The 5,658-nt window shown below is 51.8% G+C and overlaps 1 pseudogene; it reads left to right on the forward strand.

Moving 5' to 3' along the window:
* The window catches only part of LOC103587884, a 22,085-nt pseudogene extending 19,258 nt beyond the window's left edge, over nucleotides 1-2,827 (forward strand).
* The last annotated feature ends 2,831 nt before the right edge of the window (nucleotides 2,828-5,658 follow it).

Below are 5,658 nucleotides of genomic sequence, written 5' to 3' on the forward strand. Positions count from 1 at the left end.
AGTGCAAGTTCAATGAGAGTCAGGGGAGAGGACTCCTGGCCTGTCCTTCAGTCCAAACAGGTGACAGTGGTGTTAGGTCATGACCTGACTCAGTCTCACCTTCACAGGGCTCCACCTCCCGCAACCTTCTCCTAGGTTTCCTTGTGCCCTGACACTGACGGTCCCCCTGAGCTGGTCCACTTGGCTGTCCATCATAAACTGCCTTAAGCAGACCCTGAATTCCTTCAAATGGCTTCAGAAGGAGTTAGATAACTTGTAACTGACTCACTGGAAAAACTTCATGAGATTTAAGCTCAGTACTTCTTTTTTTTTTTTTTTTTTTTTTGTCTTTATTCGTGTCCGGCAATGGATCGCAACCCTCAGTGTCGCGCCCGTACCGGACCGGGACCGGCAACGGGATCGCAGCCCTCGGTGTTGCTCCCGCACCTCGCTCAGCCAGTGGGCGGGAACCGGTCTGTATGTGGGATCCGAACCCTCGGCGGGAGCGCCACCGCGCTCTCAAGTGGCGCACTGTAGCAGTGCGCCACCGGGCCGGCCCTAAGCTCAGTACTTCTGAAAAATAAATGATACCCAGCCACGAGGACTTAGAAAGTAGACAGAACATTACAAACAAAAAGATTTTACCCTTTTGTTCTTCTTTTGTTATTAGACCCCTTCTTCTAGTTGATACAAATATATCTAGATGCAATTGCCTCCCTGGGGTCACAGCTCTCTGGCTGATGCAGGGTCAGCCTTTCTCCCTGAAGGTGCTTGGAGCCAGACTGGGCCTCCAGGAAGCCAGAGAAGGAAGCGTCACTGGAGCTGGCGTGTCCTTCTGTGTTTAATTTTCCCATAAGTCAGCTCTGATTATGGGGGATGGCCTCATGTTTTGTGTATTCAGAGCTGAGTTCTGCAGAGCACCTTGCAGGGGTGGGGGAGTCCCGCAGCTTGCAGGCAGGGGCAGAAGGGTGGCGGCTCACCAGGTCACTCCCAGCACCCATGTCTGCCCCCTATCAGATCTTGCTGGAGGGATGACCCTCAGGATGCTGAGCTCATCTGACAGCCTGCTCTTAATGAGACCCAGGGCTGCTCCCAAGCTTGTGTGGGAGGCTGGATTGAGAGGAACTCCCACCAACCAGGAGAAACATCTCCAAGGTAAAAAACATGTCCTCTTCCGAGTCTGCTTTGCTGAGTGATATGGCAGACCCCAGGCACTTCAGAGAAGCAAAGGCCTTCATGCTCCACTGTCAACCTGGGACAGTTGTTCTCAGGTCCCTCCAGGTAAAGACAGGAATTTCAATATTTACTTATGACGTTCGGCATCTCTGTCACAGGCTCACAGCTGATGGCTTCACGTGCAAGGGGAGGCAAGCTCAGTTCTCACCTTTAAGAATTCACAGTCCTCCTGGGAAGGCAGGACAGATGCCCAAGGAATAAGAGCACCTATGTCACCATGAAAGGGGCAGTTCTGTGCACAGAGACACACTTCTAAAGGCATAAGCCAGATTATGCATTCCCCTGGGAAATGCTCCACTGCGCCTCACATCACCTGGAAAATCTTCCAGATCCTCATCAAAATATTCCTGTCCCTGCCTAGTCAGGCTCCATCCAGAGAGATTTTCTTTCGTTCTTCAAATGTGGTCTGCCATCCCGGAGTCTGCACCCTGGCTATTCCTTTGCCTGGAATTTTCTTCCTCTGGATCTTCACGTGGCTGCTCCATCTCATGGTGGCTGCTCACCATTGAAATTTTAGCCCAAATGCCATCTACCCAGAGAGCCCTTCCCGGACAATTTAGGATAAACAAGGCTGTCTGCCCAGTACTCCTGATGGCACCAACTTGTCACCATGTCTTTCTTAGCCTTTCCCACAATCTGATATTTTTCCCCTTTATTGANACTGTGACACATGCTGGCTGTGGGATGTTGGGCAAAGTACTCAGTCTCTCTGTGCTACATCATGGTATTTGACAAACTGGGCTAACACTAGTACGCCCACCCCCAGTCTTGTCAGGAGGACCAGAGGCCAGGCATGACAGCCCTGGCACGGCATCAGGCATATGGCTGGTGCTCAAGCGAGTGAGCTGCTGTAGTTAGAGTTCGCTTCAGATTTGGGGCTTACAGGGTCTCCGCTAGTCCTCCACCCACCTCCCAGGCATAAGCACCATCTAAGTTTTCCAATGCCCCACACCAGCCCTGCACAGCATTGAACCCCTTTGTCCAGGGCCCCTCTGCATCTGGCCCCGCCAGTTGGGGCACCAGCCTGTGACTCCTGGCCCAGCTCGGGCTGCTATGATCTGGCTCTGGATGAGAGTTGTTGTTGGCCCTACCATGGACACCTGGGGCACTAACTGCTCAGCAGCTGGTGGGCAGGCCCCCTGGCCTGTGGCCCTCCCCACGTCATGCTCCAGCCTCCGTGGGCAGCGGGATGCCTGTCTCCTCTGCTTTGATCAGGACAGGGGGCTGCTCAGCAGTTGGTTTGGGACTATTTCTGTGATGCATTTTGACAGCCTTGGCCAAGCATATGCTTTAAATCCTAATGAGAAAGGGTCTCTTTAAGTGGAAAGGGGCCCACAGCAGCCTTCAAAGGGCTCTCTGGACAAATTCGGGGATATGCGGAAGACCCCTGACTCTGTGTCATCCTGCTGCCCAGTGCAAGTTCAATGAGAGTCAGGACTCCTGGCCTGTCCTTCAGTCCAAACAGGTGACAGTGGTGTTAGGTCATGACCTGACTCAGTCTCACCTTCACAGGGCTCCACCTCCTGCAACCTTCTCCCAGGTTTCCTTGTGCCCTGACCCTGATGGTCCCCCTGAGCTGGTCCACTTGGCTCTCCATCAGAAACTGCCTTAAGCAGACCCTGAATTCCTTCGAATAGCTTCAGAAGGAGTTAGATAACTTGTAACTGACTCACTGGAAAAACTTCATGAGATATAAGCTCGGTACTTCTGAAAAATAAATGATACCCAGCCATGAGGACTTAGAAAGTAGACAGAACATTCCAAACAAAAAGATTTTACCCTTTGTTCTTCTTTTGTTATTAGACCCCTTCTTCTAGTTGATACAAATATACCTAGATGCAATTGCCTCCCTGGGGTCACAGCTCTCTGGCAGATGCAGGATCAGCCTTTCTCCCTGAAGGTGCTTGGAGCCAGACTGGGCCTCCAGGAAGCCAGGGAAGGAAGCGTCACTGGAGCCGGCATGTCCTTCTGTGTTTAATTTTCCCATAAGTCAGCTCTGATTATGGGGGATGGCCTCATGTTTCATGTATTCAGAGCTGAGTTCTGCAGAGCACCTTGCAGGGGCAGGGGAGCCCCCCGGCTTGCAGGCAGGGGCAGAAGGGTGGCGGCTCACCAGGTCACCCCCAGCACACAAGTCTGCTCCCTATCAGATCTTGCTTGGAGGAATGACCCTCAGGATGCTGAGCTCATCTGACAGCCTGCTCCTAATGAGACCCAGGGCTGCTCCCAAGCTTGTGTGGGAGGCTAGATCGAGAGGAACTCCCACCAACCAGGAGAAACATCTCCAAGGGAAAAAAGATGTCCTCTTCCGAGTCTGCTTTGCTGAGTGATATGGCAGACCCCAGGCACTTCAGAGAAGCAGAGGCCTTCATGCTCCACTGTCCACCTGGGACGGTTGTTTTCAGGTCCCTCCAGGTAAAGATGGGAATTTCAATATTTACTTATGGCATTCGGCATCTCTGTCACAGGCTCACAGCTGATGGCTTCAGGTGCAAGGGGAGGCAAGCTCAGTTCTCACCTCTAAGAATTCACAGTCCTCCTGGGGAGGCAGGACAGATGCCCAAGGAATAAGAACACCCATGTCACCATGAAAGGGACAGTTCTGTGCACAGAGACACACTTCTAAAAGCCTGAGCCAGATTATGCATTCCCCTGGGAAATGCTCCACTGTGCCTCACATCACCTGGAAAAACTTCCAGATCCTCATCAAAATATTCCTGTCCCCGCCCAGTCAGGCTCCAGCCAGGGTGATTTTCTTTTGTTCTTCAAATGTGGTCTGCTACCCCGGAGTCTGCACCCTGGCTATTCCTTTGCCTGGAATTCTCTTCCTCCGGATCTTCACGTGGCTGCTCCATCTTACCATTGAAATTTTAGCCCAAATGCCATCTACCCAGAGAGCCCTTCCCAGACAATTTAGTATAAACAAGGCTGTCTCCCTGGTACTCCTGATGGCACCAACTTGTCACAATGTCTTTCTTAGCCTTTACCATAATCTGATATTTTTCCCCTTTATTGACTGATTGATTGGTTGATTGTTTCCTTGACTCTCTCCCATGCTTCCCACTAGAACATAGCTCATGACAGCAGGGACCTTGTCTATCCTGTTCTATAGTGTATCCCAGAATGCTAGGATATTTGATGGACCTAACAGAGGACTCAGTGAATATTTGTTAAATATGTGATAGACAAGGGAAGAGGTTATCTACACACAGCAGCTGCTTTGAAATGCTCCCAGCAGCCCATACCAGCTGCCAGAGTGGTACAACAATGCCCTCAACTTCACCCTCTGCCAGTGTAGGGGGCTGAGCCTCAGTTCCCTTGTAAGTAAAACAATAGGATTGTTAGGAGGATTAAGTGTGGACTGCCCAGTGAGAATAAAGTGTGAAACATAGTAAGCACTCAATAGCTTGTAGCTTCATCTCCACCACCATCACCGTCTTCACCATCAACGTCTCCACCATCACCATCTCCACCATCACCATCTCACCATCACCATCTCCACCATCTCCACCTCACCATCACCGTCTCCACCATCACCATCTCCACCATCACCATCTCACCATCACCATCTCCACCATCACCACCTCACCATCACCATCTCCACCATCACCATCTCCACCATCACCATCTCCACCATCACCATCTCCACCATCACCATCTCCACCATCACCGTCTCCACCATCACCATCTCCACCATCACCATCTCACCATCACCGTCTCCACCTTCACCATCTCACCATCACCGTCTCCACCTTCACCACCTCACCATCACCATCTCCACCTTCACCACCTCACCATCACCATCTCCATCATCACCATCTCACCATCACCATTTCCACCATCACCATCTCCATCATCACCATCTCACCATTACCATCTCCACCACCACCATCTCCACCATCACCATCTCCACCATCACTGCCTCACCATCACCATCTCACCATCACCGTCTCCACCATCACCATCTCACCGTCTCCACCATCACCATCTCCACCATCACCATCTCACCATCACCGTCTCCACCTTCACCATCTCACCATCACCGTCTCCACCTTCACCACCTCACCATCACCGTCTCCACCATCACTGCCTCACCATCACCATCTCCACCATCACTGCCTCACCATCACCGTCTCCACCATCACCATCTCACCATCCCCAACTCCACCATCACCATCTCACCATCACCGTTTCCACCATCACCATCTCCATCATCACCATCTCACCATCACCATCTCCACCATCACCGTCTCCACCATCACCATCTCCACCATCACTGTCTCCACCATCACCATCTCCACCATCACCGTCTCCACCATCACCGTCTCCACCATCACCGTCTCCACCATCACCATCTCCATCATCACCATCTCACCATCACTGTCTCCACCATCACCGTCTCCACCATCACTGTCTCCACCATCACCATCTCCACCATCACTG

The sequence above is a fragment of the Galeopterus variegatus genome, unplaced genomic scaffold (genome assembly GCF_000696425.1).
Source record: "Galeopterus variegatus unplaced genomic scaffold, G_variegatus-3.0.2 Scaffold500, whole genome shotgun sequence".
NCBI classification, from domain to species: Eukaryota; Metazoa; Chordata; class Mammalia; order Dermoptera; family Cynocephalidae; genus Galeopterus; species Galeopterus variegatus.